The sequence below is a fragment of the Leptonychotes weddellii genome, chromosome 9 (assembly GCF_054177405.1).
Source record: "Leptonychotes weddellii isolate Sample4059 chromosome 9, ASM5417740v2, whole genome shotgun sequence".
In the NCBI taxonomy this organism is placed as follows: domain Eukaryota; kingdom Metazoa; phylum Chordata; class Mammalia; order Carnivora; family Phocidae; genus Leptonychotes; species Leptonychotes weddellii.
In genome coordinates this window covers 102,071,070-102,092,647 of record NC_138377.1, presented here as the reverse complement: position 1 = coordinate 102,092,647, position 21,578 = coordinate 102,071,070, and the positions used below count along the sequence as shown (strand labels likewise).

General features: G+C 52.9%; 1 long non-coding RNA gene across 4 annotated transcripts; it reads left to right on the top strand.

Moving 5' to 3' along the window:
• Nucleotides 1-15: 15 nt before the first annotated feature.
• On the top strand, nucleotides 16-20,109 carry LOC115944621 (uncharacterized). 4 transcript variants are annotated; one of them, XR_004079141.2, is made up of 5 exons: nucleotides 16-845; nucleotides 7,104-7,735; nucleotides 12,827-13,069; nucleotides 14,757-15,217; nucleotides 15,894-20,109. It is a non-coding gene; the product is annotated as an uncharacterized LOC115944621 (long non-coding RNA). The 4 variants fall into 4 exon arrangements; XR_004079144.2 differs by lacking the exon at nucleotides 12,827-13,069 and adding an exon at nucleotides 11,299-11,364; XR_004079140.2 differs by lacking the exon at nucleotides 12,827-13,069.
• Nucleotides 20,110-21,578: the final 1,469 nt, after the last annotated feature.

Here is a 21,578-nt window from a genome sequence, read left to right as displayed (position 1 = left end):
CACCCGGCTCCGCACTCCTGGGGCGCTCACAAAGGGCCCCCTTGCCCCGGCCCGCCGGAGCCCCCGGAGAGCGGCCGGCGGGGCCTGTGGGGTGGCCCTGCGTCCCTTTCCCGGCTGGCCGCGCCTCAGGTCCCCCGCCGCTCCCAGAGGGGGCCCCTGGGGCGTCCCCGCTCCCCCACCATGCCCCGCCCGGCCGCCGCCGCGCTCGCAGCCCGAACCCCGGCCGGGGCGCCCAACTCTGGCTTCCGGCGCTCCCACCCGGAGTAGTCGGCCCCCTCCTCCTCGCCTGCGCCGCCGCCCGCGCCGCGTGTTCTCTCGCTCCTTTCTGCCCTCCTTTCCTGTCCCTGCCTCTCCTTTTATCTCCTCTCTTCTCTTCCACCTGCTCCCTGTTCCCTGTCCTCTATCTCTCCCGCTGTCTCTCCGTCTATCTTGCCGCCGCCCTCTCTCGCGCCCCCTCCTCCCCACGGCCCTGCGCTGCCTCTCACATTCTCCGCATTACACTGGGTGCCGCCCGCCTCGCCCGGCCCGGGGTTCGAGAGCTCAGCGGGCGGCGAGGGGACCTGCCGCGCCCCGGCCCCACCGCCACCTCCGCTCTCCGCTCGCTCCGCGGCTCCTGGCTCTGGCCTGGCGGGCGGCGACGTCCCGCGCTAGCCTCGGCTGTCGCTGACAGCTCCCATCTTGCCCGGGCTTAAAGGGATAGCGCACCCGGCTCGACCTGCCCCACCCGGGGGCGCCAAGGAGGGCGGCGTCGCCCCGCCGGAACGGTCCCGGGCTGTGGCGTGACCCCGGGCGGTGCGGGCGGCGCCCCGTCCGCCGCCGTTGATCCCGGCCCTCCCGGGCTGGAGGTGAGTCAAGGAGAAGGGCGGTCGGGAGCTGTCCCGACCGTGCCATCCAAGGGGCGCGCAATGCTTGTTGGTGTCTAAGCCTAGGGGCAGGCCAGGGTGTGGGGCAGTGCGGGTTGGGCGCCGAGACTGCGGGCGCCAGGAGGAGGGATCAGGGAAACAGCTGTCCGGATCTGAGCCCAGGATGAGGGCACCTGTCATGCTGGGAGGACAGGGCTCATAGGATGACCTCCCACTCCTCCTGTGTGACCTTGGACAAATGCCTACCTCTCTCTGGGCTTCAGTTTACCCTTCCTTGGAAGGACATTGGCTTACATCATCTCTGGGGCCATGCCGAACTCTGATATGGTGTTAGATCCTATAGGAGAGGGAGTCCCAAGCCAGGCCCTCAGCACCCGGAATCCCACCCACTCTTTGCCTCTGAGAGCTGGGGCAACAGCGGAGGCTGCACTCCTTGCCACCCCACCCCCACCAGGCCTGGTCTGCCCCCTCCCTCATTCTTTGACCTTTCTCCCCACCCTCATCAGGGGAACAAGGCAAAGTTGAAAGGTACAAGGACCTACCAGGGACAGCACACTACAGTTTACAGAACTCTTTTACATCCAAGATCTCCCTGGACCTTCATGATGCCCCTGGGAAATAAAGTTTAAGTTCACCCCTAAGGCTCCCTGTCAGCCTGATCCTGAACAGGCCCGATGCATGAGCATTTCATCTTCCGTGTCCCCCACACCTACTTCCACCCCAGACAGACCCCCGCTCTCCGGCCTCCACAGAGGGATGCATGTTGCCCATTTATTTACTAAGCATCTATTATGTGCCCCATCCTATGCTAGGTACTGGGAACACACAGATGATTTAGACACATTCCTGCCGTTAAAAACATGAAAGAACAGGAGATACGATGGACTTTTGGGGGTGGAGGAAGTCCAGGAAATCTTCTGGAGGAGGTGGCACTGAAGCCAAGTATTGAAAGATGAGTAGGAGTTGGCCAGGCAGAAAGGAACAGAAAGGGCATCCCATGCCAAGAGAAGAGCATTTGCGAAGACATGGTAGTGGGAAATAGGGAAGGATGGGTGTATTTGAGGGAAGAGAAGCTATAAGAGCCTTGAATTGTTGAGTTTCAATTTTGTTCTCGGGCAGCAACAGGGCTGCCACTTAGCGAATCTAGGCAGAAGCTCTCCCCATCTTTCAGCTATCACAGAGGCATGGCTAAGGGCTCCCAAATCCAGGAGCTTTTGAAAGGGGCCTCCTCTCCTCTCCTAGGAAACCCAATCCCAACCTCTGTGCCCAATTTCTGCAGCCAGACGCAGCACAGTCTCCCCCTGCTGACCAGAGCTGGAAGTAGGAGAAGCCCAGGCTTCGCTCTGGCTGTGATGTGAGTCCAGGGAGGGCTAGACTTTGGCACCCTCACCCCCCATCAAGGTACCCTGCACAGACTCCACACTTCGGCGATACCCAGTGCCACTTCCAGCCTGAGTGTCCTCAGTGTCCTGTACAATGGGAATAAAAATACTCAGCCACCAAGGAGGCTGGTGAAGAATTCGTAAAGAATAATCCACACAGGGGCACCTGGGTGGCAGAGTCCATTGAGGGGTCTACTCTTGGTTTCAGCTCAGGTCATGATCTCGGGGTCGTGGGATCGAGCCCTGCGTCAGGCTCCTCGCTCAGTGAGTAGTCTGCTTAAGACTCTTTCACCCTCTTCCCCTCCTCCTCGCTCCCACACTCTCTCTTTCTAAAATAAATAAATAAATCTTAAAAAAAGGGGGGGGCACCTGGCGCCTGGGTGGCTCAGTGGGTTAAGCGTCCGACTCTTGGTTTTGGCTCAGATCATGATCTCGCAGTCATGGAACTGAGCCTCACATCAGGCTCTGTGGCTCAGTTCAGAGTCTGTTTGAGATTTTCTCTCCCTCTCCCTCCCACTCTCTCTCTCTCAAATAAATAAACAAAAGCCTAAAAAAATAAAAAAAAAAAAGGATAATGCACAGAAATGACCCAACACACAGTAGACATTCGGAAAATGTCTTTTTCTTTCCCCACACCTGAGCTTGGCTTTATGGCCTATCCCAAAGGCCCTTACTGTTCCTGTTCCCTCCTTTTCCGACCATTTCTCCTCTGCCTTCGTACCAGACTTCCTGGAGGCCTCAGGGGAGATGAGCTCACGGCTGTTGCCTGCTGGCTCAACACACCTCCTGAGGAGTCTTCCCAGGGCCTCCAAGTGGGCCCCAGGGAAGCCAAACAGACAAACAGCCTTTCCCCAGAGTGCCTGACATCCAAGCAGAGCAACAATTCCAGTCCATTTTTCCCACTTCACTGTTCTGGGAGCCACTCAGCCTTTGTGTCTATGCTTGGGAATTTATGCCCCCAGCTTTGCTGTGCAACCTCAGATAATTAGCACACCCTCTCTGAGCCCCACCTTCCTCCCTAAGTATGGGGGCAAGCAGGTGTGTCCCAGAGGGGCACTAAACATAACTCACTTATTTTCCCTCAGCAGCTCCAGGCCTCAGCCCTCTATTCAAGAGTTCTGCACAGAGGCAGGCAGGTACAGAGGTGTCTTTGGGACCCCCTTGTATCCTGCCCTTGTGCTGGTGGCCAGGAGCTATTGCCACTCTGTCTCTCAGCAGGCTTTACAGAGAGGCGAGGCAAGAATAATGAACAGGCCCACTTAGAGGAATCACTCTCTGCTGCCACAGCAACAGCAACTGGCAGCTGGGGGCCAGAGGCTGGGGGCGGGCCAGTGTGGACAGCTCCAGGAAGGGGCTCCTTCACCAGAAGCTGGGGGCTGGCTGCTTCCTGCCACGAGGGCTGGGTCAGTGCCCCTGCAGATGCCGGTCCAAGGCCCCTCTGCTATTTTCAGCTATCTCCGTAGGCCAGTGGGGGAGACCCTGGCAGTGTCCCAGACCCCGTCACCAAGCCAGGTGCTGCCCAGGGCTGGGTGACCCACATGGAGTCCCAGGAGGCAGTGGGCATTTCCTGCCTGCCTTCTTAGCCAACCCCTGTTTTCCAGGGTCAGGCTGAAAAATAAATAGGGTCACTCAAGATTCAGAGAACGGCCCCACCCAGCCAGGCTGTCTCCATGCATCTCACATCCATCTCCCCACCTCCAGTCTTTTCCCACAGATCCCTACCACTTGGTTGACACAATCCATCCACGTCTCAAGTCCTTCCACCCCCAAACAGCTTTCCTCAACTACCCCTGCCTACAGCAAATTCTTGCCTCCTCTTTACTCTTAACCGACGCTGTGTCAGGAGTCTTCATTCACTGGTTGGTCCTCACACTGATCCTGGTTTATTATTTCCATTTCAGAGAAGAAAAAAACCAAGGTTCAGTGTGAAGCTCCAGGATTTTAACTGAGAGCCATTGTTCTTCATTCTTTCCACAAACATGTTTTTTTAATTTTTTTAATTAAATTTTTTAAATTTGAGAGAGAGAGAGCATGAGCAAGGGGAAGGGCAGAGGGAGAGGGAGAAGCAGACTCCACACTGAGCAGGGAGACTGAGCTGGGGCTCAATCTCAGGACCCCAGGATCATGACCTGAGCCAAAGCAGACACTTAACCAATTGAGCCACCCAGGAGCCCCTCTTTACACAAACATTTATTGAGGGCTTACTCCCCACCAGGCACTGTGTCAGGTGTGGGGAATACATATCAGAGAACTTAGAGTCTAGAGGAAGAAAAAGAGCTCAAACCACCGTGCAAAGAGATGTGGAATTATACCTCAGACAAGTGCTATGAAGTTATGGGGCTGGTGGGTGGAGGGCCAGGCTGGTCTTGGGAATCAGGAAAAGGCAGGAGGTGACATTTGACCAAGCCCCAGAAAGTTGGGTAGATGTTAATTTTTAGGAGTAGGGAGTCCAGAGAGAGGGAACAGCATGTGCAAAGTCCCTGCAGTGGAAGGAAGGAGAGAAATCCCATGTGGTCAGAGCATGAGAAGAGACAACTGAAGATGGGGCTGCAGGTGATATGCGGCCAGGACCAGAGGTTCTAGTGGGCCCTGTCAGGAGTTGGGAGTTTAGGCTGGTGGCTCTGGCTGGCCCTGGAGATGTGAAGCAGAGGACAGTGCCCCACAGCTCCTCCTACTGCTTCCCAGCCCATCACTCGGCAGCCTGCCCCTAGGGACCAATACTAACCCTTTCTTCTAATGCCCGGACCCTAGCACAAGGTAGGCATGCTGGGGACTCAGACTTGACAGCCAACCTGACAGCACGGTGAGAAGGACAGGAGACCTGGGCTCAGCCTCCACTCAGATACTAGCTAAATAACTCTGGGTGATACCTGCCCTTCCCTGTCCCCCATCATTGTCAAGTAGCGACTGGACTGGTCCTCTCTGCCATCTCTGGTTGATTCTGGTCACACCCTGTAACAAGGGGATGGAAAAGATAAAACAATCAAAATGACCCCACCAGAACCAGATTCCAGGCCCTAAAGCCCCGGGGCCCAAGGATCCAATTCAGCTCTTACAGGCCAATAGGGACTCCCAGACATCTGATGTGGGGAGTGGGTGAGGGTCTGGGAAGCCCCTTGGAATACTCCATTTGGGAAGGGCTGGGGAAGGTAAGCTCAGGAATGGAGGAGGAATGAGAAGCATCGGGCCCCAAGCTGAATTGGATCCTTGGGCCTTTGGTTTTCCCAGCTGTAAAAGGGTATAATTCTTTACTCCTTGTGTCTCCCTAGGTAGGAGGGAAGATAAAGGAAGCTGGAGGCTCCAGCTACTCTGTCAGGGGCACTGACCCCTTGTCAAGCATTCCTCCTGGGAACCTGAGATCATCACCCCTGGGGGACACAGACACACGCAGCAGGAGGGGGGATGTTGGGCGTCCTGTTCCTGAGAGATGGGATTGGAGTTGCAGTTTGGGAGGCCAGTGGGGTAGGAGGAGTTCGGGGACCTGGGATGTGGTGAAGCTATGGCAGGGGGCTGGGGGTAGGGGGGAGGCAGACCTGCCATTTGGCTCCCACTCACAGAGGGTGTGCTCTGTGCCAGGCCCCTGGGGCCCTGTCCTCAGGAGACTCACAGGCCCTGGGCAGACAGGCACTTGAACAGCCACTTCCACAGAGTAAGGCCAAGGTTCCAAGTTATGGAGTAGACACAGGTTGGGGTGGGGGGGTTGGAGGCTGGCAGGGTCATAGAACTGAGAGTCAGGAGCCCCTGGAGCCTGGCCTCAAGGCTCAGAGGTGAGCAGGGAGCCCACTGCCTTCACCTGGGCTGGCATCGGCCTGATCTGGCTCTCCCAAAATGACCATGGAATGGCTGCCCTTGAAGGAGCATAGGAACTCACAGGGGGGGTAGAAGGTGGGGGGCTAGGGAAGGAGGAATGTGGGGGTAGGGTGGAAGGACACAACTGGGTCTGGGTTACCTCTGATTCCTTGGCACCCACCACACCCACCAGCCCAGGCCTTGCCACTGCAGGGGTCCAGGGAGTATGTCCTGGCCACATGGATGGTGTTTGAATGCAAAGAGGGAAAGAGGGAGGACTGTAGAAAAATTAGAAAACACCCACACTGTCGAGGGGGGTACACTGCTAGGAGGTGGCAGGACAGGGGATCAGGCCTGGTCACCAAGGTCCTTGGATGTCATGTGAGGATGATTGGACTTTGAAGGGTTTTAAGGGGAGGCACACCCTCACACCAGCCTCCCTCGACTGTGTGCAGAGTGCAGGGGACCCCACAGTGCCCTTCCCAGATCCCTGCAGCCTGAGACACTCCTCCCTGCTGCCGGGAGTAGGGAGGTTGGCAGACCACACAAGAGTACCTTCCCCTCAGCTGAAGCGAGAGCCTCCTCCCCCAAGGCTTGCCCTTCCATGGGCAGCTGCATGCAACCACTGGTCAAAGAGGGGTATAGGCCTGACACTCACCCCAACTCAGGTCAACCCCGCAGACAGCTGAGGCCCAGAGATGCCCATGGATCTGTACTGCGAAGGTGCCCCAGTCCTACTTCTCCCTCTGCTCCACTCTGCCTCCCTCACTCCCTCCCCTCCCTGGGTGTTGATCCCAATAAACCACTTGCATGCTCATCTCCCTCCACACACCGGCATTATCATCCTCATTTTACCCAGAAGGAAACCGAGGCTCAGAGATGGTGAGTGACTTGCCCACAGTTGCGCAGTGGTAAGTGGTAGGTCAAGGCCCGGCTGGGGAGGTCAGGGCCCCTGGCCGGCTGGGGATTGGAAGAGAGTCCATCACTGGGGAAGGTCAGTCCAAACCATAGGCCAGTACAAGAACCAGGAGGGACTTAGTCCATCTGTCTCTCTCTTTCCATTTCACAGATGGGGAAACTGAGATTGGAGAAAGGACCAGACGTCCAGCCTCAAAATGTCTGTTGATGATGGCCCCACGAGTATTCCCTAGGGTTCTGCCTCCTGGCCCAGCATGAGTGTTTCCTCTGGACCAGAGTGATGCTGTCTTCCCGCCTGCTCCCCTTTCCAAGCCCAGCACCCGGTCTCAGGCTGGGGGACCCGGTTGGTTTGACCCCTACCCGATTTCCCAAGGTGGGAACGAGGTGCCTGCAGCTCCAAGGCCCATTGCAGAGACCTCTGCAGCCGCCTGAGCTGCCCAGCCCTGGCCTGGAGTCGGGCTCAACTGAACCAGGCGGGCAGGCAGGCATCTGATTGGCACAGCAGAGCAAACAGACGGGAAGGAAATCAATTTGAGTGTTTGATTAATTTTAATTTTTAATTTGCATGGAGAGTAATGCACCCCATTTGACACTGCATCCTCACTGCAAGCTGCTGATGCTCACCATGGCCGCCCCAGCTGCAGCTCGCTGTGCCCGGTGGCTCCCCGCCCTTCTGCCTGGCGAGCCAGCCCCTCAAGCGGCAGACAGGCCTTCTGCGAAGCCAGGACGAAAGGCCCCCCGTCCAGGGACCTGCACCCCTCCTGCCCAGGAGAGAAGTGTCTGGTAAGTGCCCTCCGTGCAAAATGGGCGGGGCCAAAGATGCGCTCCCTCTTAGGAGGAGCCTGGCTGGCAACGTCTGTGCCAAAGTCAGGCGGCTAATGGACTTCTGGGTGTGGTGACAGACCGGTGTGGGGGCCAAGGGGGGATTCTGTGTGTACCTTAGCTGGAAGGTGTTAAGTAGTCCCCCAGGCCACCTGGGTGCAATCCTGTACCTAGAGTCAGATCTGTCTTAAAACTAGAACAGTCCCAGCTCTTGTGTTCTGTGACTTCCAGGGTCAGAGCTCTGTTGTCTCTTTGTTTATCTGGAATTTGACCAAACACACATGGATTGGGGAAAACTGGTCTAAATTGAGAGAGATTAAGTCCATCGCTCCTGGTCCTCCCCTCTCCCCTGACCCGGCCTCATGCCCTGAGAGCATTATCCTATGGGGTTGATTGAGAACAGAGACCACTAGGTAAGGCACACCTGGTTGGAATCTTGGCTCTGTCACAAGCTGTATGACTTTGGGCAAGTCACATCATCTTGCTAAACATGACCTTCAAGGACCCTTCTGACTATTCCCCTATTCCCCTTCAGACCTCACCCTCTCTTGGTATCTATTGAACATAACATTCAGTGGCCTCCTCCAGGAAGCCCTCCCTGATTAAGGCTTCTTTACTCCCCACCACTGCTATTCCCAGCTGCTGGCCCTGCCCTGAACATGTGCCCTCTCTGACCCCTCCTTGGCCCTCAGTAGCTCGACTGTACACTGCACACTCTGCCTGGGGTGGTGTGCTAGAGAGAACATGGCCCTTGATACAGATAGTCCTGGTTCAAATCCAAGCTCACCTCCATGTTGGCTGCTTAGGCCCATCCCTTAAACACCTCAAGTCCAACAGATCCAAGACTGAACTCATGCTTCCTCCCCAAAGCCACGATTGCCTCTTTTTCTTCCCTATCTCAATAAACAACACCCAGGTCAACCAATTGCTCAAGCCAGAGAGTTAGGAACCACTGAAACTCCTCCTCTGCTTCATTCCCCACTTCCTATTCTACCCAAGGTCCTCTGTCCCCACCCTCTACTATATATCCTCTGATAGGGCAGGCAAGGCAGGGAGAGGGATTCTCCACTACGAGACAGGGCTGGAGAGCCTTCAGAGAACAGCCAGTCCTACCCTCCCATTTTACAGATGAGGACACTGAAGCCCAAAGAATGACAAAGACCTGCCGTGAGCCCGATGGTGGGTTGCCCATAGCAGAGCCACACTGAGAAGCCAGGTCTCCTCTGTGGCCAGGTGGGGATCTCAGAAAAGTCATAGTCAAGGCCAGGCCCTGTGATAGTGACAGTAGGGAACCTGAAACCTTTGAAGTCTTGGCCCACTTCCCCCACACCCCAGTCCCAGAGAAGCTGCAGGGGAGAAGTGAGGGGCTGGGCTGTGTTCAAATTCCCAGGCAGAATGAAAAATCCACAAATGAGAGCTCATGACAGTCAGACATCACTTCATGATGACTCCACAGCCAGGCCCCTGGAAGTCCTGCTCGGTCGTGACCACAAGAGCAAAAGGGAAGGAGCCTTGGCCGTGATTGGAGTCAATGGTCATTTTCTGTGTCCCCCTCCTCACCCAACTCACAGTGCCTGAATTCCACCATTGTGCCTAGCTCAACTGCAAATTAATGCATTTCTGATGCTCAGAAGAGCTGGTATGAGGGTGGGAAAGAGGGCATGAAGAGGTCATCTCAGTGAGGGGTTCTGGAGAGGCACTTAGGGTAGACAGGGCTTTTATTGAGCACCTTCTGCATGGTGGGCACTGTGTGAAGTACTTTACAAACTTCCTCCCAGCAGCTTCAAGGCCCCCTCCATGTGACCCAAGCATCACTGAAACCCTTCAGGGCTCAGTTTCCTCTCCTGTAAAATAAAATTAGTAATAATAGCTACTTCTAGAAGCAGTTGGGTGGTTAAATAAGGTGGGTAAAGTGCTTCCTACATTGCTAAACACAAAGTAGATGCTAATTAAAAGCTAATTATAAATGAGACAACTCATATTCTAAGACCTAGAACCCACCCAGCTCACACTTGTCAAATCTGAGCTGTTAATAGGATAAACGTCTCACCATTTGCTGCGGGAATGGGGCAGAGCTGGAGGTGGAGAGTGGTATCTGCCCAGGGCTACAGGACAAAGGAGTCACCTAGAAATCCAGGGCATTTCTGCTAAGGTGAAGCCTGGAGAAGGGGTGAGCCTACAAGGAATGGGCCACCAGGGACCAGCACTCTCTCTTATCCTTTAAAAACCTCTCTCTGAGGTTTGGGCTTGGATGGGCTGACTGCAGAGATCCCCAAGTCTTCCAAGTGGACCAAGCCAGGAAGTCAAGGAGGAGTGAGCACCTCATCCATTAGGAGGGAGAGGGGAGTGGCAGAGACCCAAAATGAAACAGAGACATTAGGAAGACAGCCATGTGACAGCCTCCACCACGCAGGCCTCACAGCACCTGTGCTTGGCCTTTGCTTACATGTTCTTACTTCCTCCCCTGCACAACCATGCCAAGGGATTATCATAGCCAGACAAAGATGAGTCTCTCACAGGCTAATAATGACTTACCCAAGGCCATTGCCTATATGCCCCAAAGCCAAGATTTGAACCTCGGTCTTGCTGTCTCCTCAAGACCATGGTTGGAACCACCATGAAGAAGGAGCAGGGTGGGGGCTGGCACCAGGGCCCAACCTCCCCTCAGGGTGTCCAGAGCCCCTGGCCCAGGGCACTCGGGCCTCCCAGTTCCCAAATCCGTGCTTCCTCAGACACTCCAACAGCTTACAAGCCCAGGAAGCATTTACCTCTTCCAAGTCTGACCCTACAAGCAAGACTGGGGGTACCAGGGCGCCTGGGTGGCTCAGTCAGTTAAGTGTCTCCCTTCGGCTCAGGACCTGGGATCCTAGGATCCTGGATCAAGCCCTGCATCAGGCTCCCTGCTCAGCAGGGATTCTGCTTCTCCCTCTCCCTCTCCCTCTGCCCCTCCCCTTGCACTTGTGCATGGTCTCTCTCTCTCTCTCATAAATAAATAAAATCTTAAAAAAAAAAAAAAAAGACTGGGGGTACCATGGGAAGAACCTGGTCATACATCAGAGCTGGGACAGAAATGCTTGGATTTAAAAATAATAACATTTTACTGCACTAACCACATGTCAAACATTGCTTTCAGTGCTGTATATATCATGTTTAATTCTCACAACACCCTATGATGTAGGTGCTTTATCATACCCATTTTACAGATAGGGAAACTGAAGAGTAGAGAAGTTAAGTAATGTGCCCAAATTTGCACAGCCTGGGAGAGGCAGAGCCAAGATTCAGTTTCAAACAGTGAGGTTGCAGAGGCCAAGACTGTAACCATTCACCTCATCGTCCATCCAAACAACCAACTACTGCCCCCAAGCCCAGGTGCCCCCAAACCCAAGGTGGTGTTGGCGGAGGATTCGACATACAACACTCCTATTTTCACACACTTTTTAGAGTGCAGAAAGTGACACCTGTGTCTTTGCAGACTCAGCACAGAGAAGCAAGCTGGACTGTCACTGTTTTTGCTTCTGTTCCAGAGGACACAGTCCCTGGCAGTTGGACCACATGGAAACATGAGGCCACTGACTTACTAAATGACTTGGGTATGTCATGTCCCCAGGGCCCTAGGCCCAGGTCCCATTCATATGATGACTTCCCGGGATGAACCTGTTCTGAAAGGCCCAACGCCTCATTCCACCCACCTCCAGAGAGTTTGGAGCACTCTCCAGGGTCCTGAAATACCTCTCCTGCCTATAGGCAGGATGCCTGCAGACCCCAAAGCTGACTTAGTTCTCTGAACACGTTCTTTAAAACCAGACTGGTAGGTCAACATTTTAGACATGGACTATTACCATAAGCACACATGGGGAGCTATTTCTCAGATTCACCGCCATCACCACCAAGGAGAATCCTTTTGTGACGTTCATGAATTAATGCACCTCTCCCTCTTGCCTGTTGGTGGCTCCGTTCCCATCTGAATTTTCATGTAAAGGGTGTGCCTCACAGAGGTGGGCTGGTCTATAGCCCTGGAATTGGGGTGATTGTGGCAGGAGGTATACAGCCCAGGTGCTCAGTAAATGTCATCAGCTGCCATTATCACTACCATTATCATCATCTTCCCTGGGCAGCCCTGGCCATGTGGGACCCAGACGTGAGGGCACATCTAGAGAGAAGGCAGGGGTTTCCATTGCTGTGCTTGAAAGAAGGCCAGATGGCAGCATTAAGGAGAAGGAGGAGAGAGGCCGTCCTTTCAAAGGCTACTCAGATCTTCTCTCTCCTAAAGTGCCCCCATTGGAGGACCTGGAATATCTCTGCCCTACCTGGGCTTTCAAGTTAAAAACTGGGTAAAGTGTATTTCTCAGTCGTCACACCCACCATCCATAAGTCTTGATGGGGCAACCTCATGAGTTCTCTCCAGGACAGTTGATCATGGGACCAACTGTTCCCTCTATACCCTGCTTCTCTGGGGCCCCCAGACTCTACATTTCAGTTGAAAACCAGGCAGTCAGATTCTAGTGATTGAAGAAGGCAGGGACCCTCCCCATTTGAGGAAGGGGCCCAACTCATGGGGAAAAAGCTGTGACCCCCCTACAAGGGTGGAGGATGGGGAAAGAGAAGGAACTACACCTACCTTTTGCTTCCACCTCCCACATTATCCCAGTTATCCCAGCCTGGAAGGGGCAAGGTCCCAAGGCAGAGGCCCCTTATTCTTATCAGCACATCCAGCCCCGGCCAGCCCCAGGGCACTGTTATGCAGTCTCCTTTGCAGAGCAACTGTGCAGGCTCCACTGCTAGGCCTGGGAACCCTCAACTCCCCCTTTCAGCAAATACTTAAGCCCCTGCTGTGTGCCTGACCTGTGTCAGGAAATCCTCTTACACTTGATCCCATTTGATCCTTATGACAGCCCGTGGGAGTCAGTATTTTACGGGTGAGGAAACTGAGCCCAGAGAGGTTAAGTTATTTCCCCAAGGTCACACAGCTGAGAAGGGGCGGATTAGGAACTCCCTCTTCCAGCCTGATGAGAGCAGCTCTCCTAGCCCTGTCCCAAATGGTTGATTCCACAGAGCTGGCCACAGCACAAACCTTTGCCTGAGTACAAAGGAGCCTCACTGAGGAATTAGGAAGAAAAGGAATGTTTGGCCTAGCTTACACCTGCTCTGGAAGAACCTGCCCAGCTGGCTCCATGGGTCTTGGAAGGACACGCCATGTGGGCAATGGTCAAGGCGATGGAGGAGAAAAAGCTCAACTCCTTCCTTGCTCCCTTCCTGGCAGGAAATCAGGCTCCCAGACCACAGTTGGGGCTGAAGGTGAGGAACAGAGAGGGGATGTGCACTGAGGGGTCCTGGAGGCAGCTGTGCTCCCTTCCCCAACCTGAATACACACCACTCACTTGTCTGGGCCACTGGGGAAGACCCCTTCTGAAATGTCAACCTTTTCTGAAAGGGCCAGGGGTCACCTCACCCAGGGGTCAGGTAATCAGAAATGGGCCTGTTGATTTTTCAAGAGAAACCAAAAGCCAGCTTTTCCTCGGAAACTGCCCATTTTTAAAATATTGGCCACTAGTTCGATTTTTTTCAAAGTACTCCTTGGGCCAAACATTCACCACCTCTGGCTTCTGCCCTTAGATGTTCCTAGTGGCCAAGGCCCCAGTGGATACCAAGGCAGTGTGGGCCCAGCAGTTCACAGGTCAGAGACCCTGCCCATCTTCCCTCATCTGAGCCTCAGGGATTGAAAGTGTCTTTTTACAGATGTAGCAACTGAGGCTCAGAGAGGACAGAGTCCATGGTGAGGCCAGGCCTTGGCCCCAGGCCAGGCTTCCTCCTGCTCCCCCAGGTCAGTGAACTCACTCCTCGGTGTAGCTCAGGAACACAGGCAGGCCCTTTGATGAGAAGAAATCTGGGTTCTACTCAGATGGGCCCAGCCTGAGCACAGAGGAGGACACCAGGCTGCTCAAGGGGACAGGACCAAGAGCCGGGCCAGAGGGGGCACTGGTTTTATTCACCCTTCTATCCTCTCTGGGCCCTTGTGAGTGACATTCCATGTGGGAACAGACCCACAGGACCCAGAAGAAGTAAAACTGGGTGGCATGTGGGCTGCCAGCAGCCCTGGTAGTGGGAACATATGACGGATTGAGTTGGATTTCCTCCATTTGGAGGTGATGCTGGCTCTGCTGTGTGTTAGTCTCATCAATATTTTGTTGCTGTGTTGGATAGTGTGGGACTGGATGGGGATAGGGCTCAGGGGCCTGAGCCCACAGGGAGCTAGAGCCCAGGACCCAAGACCCCAGGCTTCTCATGGTAAGACAGCAGGGAGGTAAGAAAATCCACAAGTCCAATCAAGGAGGCACCAGCCAGTATCCTTTCTTGGCATTTAACACACATATACACGTGTGCTCAAGGCATGTGCATGGAAGCAACAGTACATGCACACGTGGTGTGTATACAGGCAGATAAACAAGCATACATTCTCATACACATCCCCAAGCCTTCGCTCACACAGTGCTCCCCACCTAGGACACTTTCCCTTTCTCTCTGAAGTCCCCATGTCATTTTGGGGGGTTCCCTCCTTTTCCTAGCCTCTGGAGCCCCTCCTTTCCTAGCTCCAGAGGAGCGTCTGGACCATTATTCAGGCCTGGGGGTAAAATACAGATTCCCAGCACTCGGCATGAGCCCTGACGCTCATGTGTGAGAGAAGAAAGGGATCCTAGGACAGGGTGGATCCCAGGGACCAGGACAGTGCCAGACTGGCAGAGGGACAGGGAGGAGTCCCAATACTCCCAGGATGAGACTGCAGAGGTTGCCAGCAGGGGACTGAAGAGGGCATCCCTTCCAAAGAAAAGGACGGCAAAGCTGGGTCTGAAAACCCCTCCTTCGGCGCCCCCTCATGGAAGTTCTCCAGGACTGCCCTGGGCAGGGTGTTCTGAGTTCCAGCAGCCCTGATAGTGGGCAGAATCCACTGGACACTGCACTCAGGAAATCTTAAATCTTCCCACAGCTCCCAACCTCCTGGATCAGCTCCAGACCAAGGACTGGACTTTTAAAACCTAAGCCCTTCTGTGGTGGGGAGGTAGCCTTCAGCTCCTAGCAACGGAGAAACCAGATCAAGTGTGATTGGTCAGTTCCAGCTCAGAGGAGGAAAGGCGTGAACTGATTGGCTGACGATATTTATAAAAAGGAGAACCAGCGACCACGAGGTCCAAGTCCCTGCAAAGGAAGGTGGTAGGGCGTGGCTGAGCTCCATCCCCACAGCTCAGAACTCCACCTGCCGCCCAGGCAGGCCCGAGATGACCACTCCCAGTGGATGTGTCCAGTTTCACCCATCCCAGCAGATCCCAAACTTGGTGTTCCTAGGCATGTGGGCTGGACCCAGTCTGCTCAGGAAGGTAGAACTACTTGCAATAAAGCAAATGTTTTTGGCGCCCAGAGAGTTAAGCCTGGATCAACCAGGACAAACCTGTAAGTATTCCCCAGAGGGTCCCAGAGCCTGTATACCCGGACAAGTTACTGGAAGGTTGCCTGAGAGCTTCCAAGCTGGAGGGGCTCTGGGGATAAAGTCACCTGGTTCCCATTACGCAGCTGAGGAAATTGAGGCCCAGAGGCAGCAAGGAAGCGGAGGGCAGGAGGGATTTGTCCTTGGTCACACAGATTCTTACAAGCAGAGCTGGGACTGGGACCCTATTCTCCTGACACCCGGTCTGCCCCACGCTGTTCCCTCTGCCCCAGACAGGCCTGCAGACCCTTCGTGAGGCCCAGCTCTTATGCAGCAGTGTGCCTTTGCCCGTGTACCTGGAATGCTTTCCTTCCATCTCTACCAGGCAAACCCCCATCCATCCTTCAGTTGTCAACTCAGGGATCGCCCTGTCTAGGAAATTCTCCACCCGTGTGCTCCTGTGGCTTCCTGCATGCCATCTCTCAGAGCTCTGGCCACGCTAGAGCCTCACTGTTCACGTGTCTGTCCCCCCACAAGGCTGTGGCCCCTCAAAGGCAGGGTCAATCTACTCCATCCTCATGTCTTCACCACTCAGGCAGGGTTCAGGGCGCAGCTGGAGGCTGAGAATGAAATGTCTCTTCAATAGAGGAATGAAAGACTTTAATCTCATGGTTTGCTTCCAACATGATTTCTATTTTCCAGGTGCCCAGCCCTGTGCTTGACAGGAGAGAAGGGGAAAGCGGAGGCCCAAGCCCTGCCCTCAAGAGCTCCCAGACTGCAGCTGGGGCAGAAGATGCATTAAGTCAGGGGTTCAGGCATGGTGTGCTCAGGGTTATTACGGCTCGGTTGGAAATCTCAGGGTCGTGGGATCGAGCCCCGCGTCGGGCTCTGCATTCAGCAGGGAGTCTGCTTGAGATTCTCTATCTCCTGCTCCATCTGCCCCTCCCACCACTTTCTTCCTCTCTCTCAAATAAATAAATAAATCTTTTTAAAAAAAAAAAAAAGAAGAAGAAGAGGGGCGCCTGGGTGGCTCAGCCGTTTAGTGTCTCCTTTAGGCTCAGGTCATGATCCCAGGATCCTGGGATCGAGCCCCATATCGGGTTCCTTGCTCGGCAGGGAAGCCTGCTTCTCCCTCCCCCACTCCCCCTGCTTGAGTTCCCTCTCTCACTGTCTCTCTCTCTCTGTCAAAAAATAAATAAAAATCTAAAAATAAATAAATAAATAAATAAAAATAAATTAAAAAAAGAAGAAGAAGCAGCTATACTGACAGAGGGGACAGATAATGATCAAGACAGACAGAGGACAGACAGGTGATATGAGGGACCCCACTCTATGGTTTTCCTCCTGCTTCTCTGGCTGTATCTCCTGTCCTCTGCCAGCCCCAATCGTGGGGCTCCCAGGGCTCTGTGCTTTGCCTTTTCTCTCCCCACAGCCTGCCCGCACGGGCCAACCCCCCTCTTCCACCTCCACCCCGATGGTGCCCACACCTCTGCTTCAACCTGGCGCACCCAGCTGCCTGAAAACACCTCCACCTGAACGTCCACCATGTCCAGATAACAAAGTGCTCTCCCCCCACCACCTGGTCTACCCTTCTTCCGGGTGCCCATCTTAGTGCCTGCCACCCCTAGCCACCCAGTCACCCAAGCCCGGAGCCTGGAAGCCCCCCTGTCACCTCACTCTCATCACCCCCTCCTTCAACCACTAGATTCTTTCAACTCTAGCTCCTAAATGACCATGAATCCATCCGTTCCTCCCCACCCCTGCTGGGCTCCCCCTACAGTCCAACGGTAGTAGGTGCTGTTGGTGTCCCACCCAGATCCTTTTTACCAGGCCAGTGCGTCTGTCCCCCAGATGCTGTGAGTGCCGGCTGCTAACAACACGGCTGCCCACGGTGAGGGGCATGGCTGGGGGTTACGCCCACAGCCAGTGCTGAGAGACCCAGGCACAAAAGCCCGCTCAGAGCCTCCTGACAACGCTCAGTGCCGTCCAGGCGCCACTGGGACAGCAGCTGAGAGCAGACTTCAGTGGACCCCATGACCTTGCCCAGCTTCCTCCCCCTCCTTTCCTGCCCCCCTCACTCCTCTGTGGATATCATTCATTTAACAAACCTCTGGCACTCACACCTCCTTTTCTGGCTGCTTCTCAAGAACCCTAAGACATCATCTCCATGTTGAGCCAGTCAGAGCTACATATCCCACCCCCTTCACCCCCCACCCCAGGGAAAAGCCTGGGGGCCCAAGTGCGGGCCGGGCTGGGGCAGGGGACGCTGGGGGCTCTGAGAACGGAATGCCAGGAATGGATGCAGATCCTCTTTACCCATCTTACCCCGGCTGGCCTGAGGGAGCCAGACCAGGGCCCACCTGGCCTCCCAGACGCTGTGATTAAGTTTTGTGCCAGAAGGAGAATTGGGAGCTGCTGCTTTCCCTCCTCCCTTTTTTTCTTTTTTTTTTTCCAAAGGCTGAGCCCAAGTTAATCAGATAAATTCCTCGCCAGTCACACCAACAATTTTTCTAAGGTTCAGTCTCCCCAGAGCGACTCATAATTACTCCAGACTGAGACATTAAAGCAAAGGGGAAAGAAGAGACGGAGAAAAGGATGTTTTTAATTAAAAAATTAATTTTTCCAACAGACCCACTGACAGCTGCCCGGCTGTGGTGCTTCGCTACCTGTGAGACAATCCCTCTCCATCCCTTTCTTCCTCATTAAACTTTGAGAAAGGAGCTGGGCCAGGCAAGAGCTGTCCCCTCCCCTCAGCAAAGCTTCCTCTCCCTCCAGCCCGAAGCCTCCAGCTCTCTGGTCTCCTATAAAGCGAGTGGTTGGGTTGCAGGATTCTCAGCGGTACCGGTAGCCACAGAGCAGAGGCTTTGGGGTCAGGCAGACACAGGCGCCTAACCAATCACTGAGGACATGTGCGCCTTGGCCAAGCTCCCTGGCACTTCCCCCCTCCAGTGAGGTCCTCAGGCCAGCAGCATCGACATCACCTGTTAGACCCCAGAATCTTAGACCCCACCCTAGATCACCTGAATCTCAATCTGTGTTTTAATAAGATCCCTGGTGATTCATATGCACCTTACATTTTAAGAAGCACCGTTTTGGTGGCTGAGCCTCAGCCACCTCCTCTGGAAAATCAGGATAATAACAGACTCTGCCTTGCAGCTTAGTTTGCAAAGATTATGAAGATATATAAGAAAACAGTTTGGCAAACAGTAAAGCAGGAACTGCAAAAAAACACTCACTACTTATTACTCTGAGCCGTTCTGTTGTTTGGTGTCAAACCTCACATCGTCAGTCAGGATGGTTCTCTAAATCCGTGCTCTGTGGACCTACCACTAACCCCCTCCACGTGTCTGCAAACCTATAACAGTGACAGAGAAAATTCTTTTTTTTTTAAGATTTTATTTATTTATTTGACAGAAAGAGACACAGTGCAAGAGAGGGAACACAAGCAGGGGCAGAGAGAGAGGGAGAAGCAGGCTTCCCGATGAGCAGGGAGCCCGATGCGGCGCTCGATCCCAGGTCCCTGGGATCATGACCAGAGCCGAAGGCAGATGCTTAACTGACTGAGCCACCCAGGTGCCCCAGAGAAAATTCTTTAAGAAAAAAAAGAACAAGGCATAACCTAGGGAGGACAGAGGAAACTGGCCCAGCAAAGCCACATGCTGGCTTCGGGACTGGATTTGCAAGGCCTACAAAGTCACTGAAGGATAAGAGCCCTGAGCAGAGTATTTTTTTAAAAAAGGATAAAACTAAAACTTTGGGGGCTCTTGGGTGGCTCAGTCGGTTAAGCGTCTGCCTTTGGCTCAGGTCATGATCTCAAGGTCCTGGGATGGAGCCCCAAGTCAGGATTTCTGCTCAGCGGGGAGTCTGCTTCTCCCTCCCCCTCTGTGCTCTCTGTCTCACTCAAATAAATAAATAAATAAATCTTTAAAAGATCCATCAAGAAGAATAGAAGGTAATAAGGATCAAGAGGTTCCAATAAACACTTAATAGGATTTCCAGGAGAGTCAAGGGATAGAAAAGAAGCAACAGTCAAAAATACAAAACCCTGGGCGCCTGGGTGGCTCAGTCATTAAGTGTCTGCCTTGCTCAGGTCATGATCCCAGGGTCCTGGGATCCGCAGGAAGACTGCTTCTCCCTCTGCCTCTGCTGCTCCTCCTCCCTGTGCTCTCTTGCTCTCTCTGTCAAATAAATAAATAAAATCTTAAAAAAAAAATAGAAAACCAGATTCTTTCCTAAGATGAGAGGAAAGGGTAGATTCTCAGATGAAGGTAAACACTGAGAGTCCAGCCCCTTAAATGCCGTTGCATCACACCCATGCACATGGCGGCACAACCGCAGAACATCAAAGGTGAGGAAAAAACTCAGAGGCTGCCAGAGAGAAGAGGCACCTCACTCACCAAAGAACCGACAGCAAGACCGGCAGATCTCCCCCCGCAAGAAAAGAGGCCAGAAAACCATGGAGCAAATGCCACAAAGCTCTGCGTGAAAAAACACCGAGGGTACAATTCCGTTGGCAGCTAAATAATCCTTTGAGATTAAAACAAAATAAAACCTTTCTCAAACCTAGAAAGACAAGAGAGTTATACCCGAAAGACCTTTACTGAAAGAAGTACTAAGAGATGTGCTTCAGCAAAATGTAAAGTAAACTTAAGGGAGGAATTGGATAAAGAAACAAGAATGAGTGCAGAACATTGGTAAAAAAAATTAAAAAGGGGGAGCAGGGGCGCCTGGCCGGCTCAGTCAGTAGAGCGTGCGACTCTTGATCTTGGGTTGTGAGTTTGAGCCCACGTTGGGTAGGGAGATTACTTAAAATAAAATCTTTTTTAAACGTTGAATGTATATAACTGAACTATTGGCCATAAAATAATAATAATAATGACAATAACAACTAAAATTGGGTTTCAAAAAAGCATAAGATTTCAGACAACAATTTTAAAAATTTTTTATTTGTCCAGAAGGACGATAGAGATACTGAATAACCTTGAACCTTCTCAGAAAAACTTATAAGTAAATATGTATATTAAAATGTAAGAGTAGGGATGCCTGGCTGACTCGGTCGGTGGAGCATGAGACTCTTGATCTCAGGGCTGTGGGTTTGAGCCCCACGTCAGGTGTAGAGATTATTTTTTAAAAAATCTTTTCAAAAAATAAAATAAAATGTAAGAGTAACCACTGAAGATTATAAATACAATTTAATAGCTTGTGAGATGCAGCTAAAGCAATATTTAGAAGTAAATGTATAGCCTTAAATGAATTTATTAAAATATAGAAAAATTTTAAATACCACATTGAATTATTTAACTCAAAAAGGAAAAAAATGACTGATGGTTGGCAGAGGGGAGGTGAGTGCAGGGGATGGGAGACATAGGTGATGGAAATTTAAGGAGGGCATTTGTCATGAGCACCGGGTGATGTATGGAAGTGTTGAATTACTATATTGTACACCTGAAACTAATAGGACACTGTATGTTAGCTAAATGGAATTTAAATTTTTTTAAAAAGGGAAAAAATGAACACAAGAGTAACCCAAAGAAAGTAGAAGAAAACAATAAAGATGGAAATTATTTATAACAGGAAATGAAAAATAACAGGGAGAGATGATTTCATGGATCAACAGAGAGTCAAATGATTTCACGGATCACATCCGCACTGCAGAGCTGCATCTTTACCTGCCATAAGAACTTTCGTTCTAACTTTGCCTATTTTTGAAAGTTATAACTTGTTTGTGGAGTTTTTTCAGGAGGTTTGATGACAGACTTTAGATTCAGGCCCGAATGTTTTTTGACCATGGGATGGGGGTAGAACCCTGTGCCAAATACTGTTAGGACTCCTACCTCATTTTTAACCTCTCAACACTCAGTGAAGTGGGGAGGGCGGGGCTGTCACCTCGAGCGGGGCCCAGGGGCAGAGACTTGTCCATGGTCTCGCAGCGGTTAATGGCACAGCTAGAAATAGAACACATGTCTCCGTCCCCCACCACCCCAGTTTTTCCCATATCTCTCCTGGCCACCTCCAAGCTGCAAGGGAACTGCGAAGTATCTCTCCCTGAAGCCTCCTTCCTGGGGCCGACTGGGACCAATATGTGACCTCACGGGAGACGCTAGCAGTGAGAAAACCCCAGTGCCCCCAGGGGGGCACCTGCGCAGTCTAGGCCCCCTGTACTCCGCGCTGGGAAGCGTGATGGACCTTGGAAGCAGGAGAGTGGCACAGTCATCACAGCACTGTCTTCGTCACCTGGTCTGCAGTCTCCCTTCTGCAGGCGGTCAGGAGGGGGGCTGTCTTACAAGACCTGAGACAGCCAGGTGGGCAGAAGGAAAGCTCTTGGGAAGAAAACCATCGTTCTCTGGATCTGCTTACAGTGAAGTCTTGCTGTTCTTTAGTTTAATG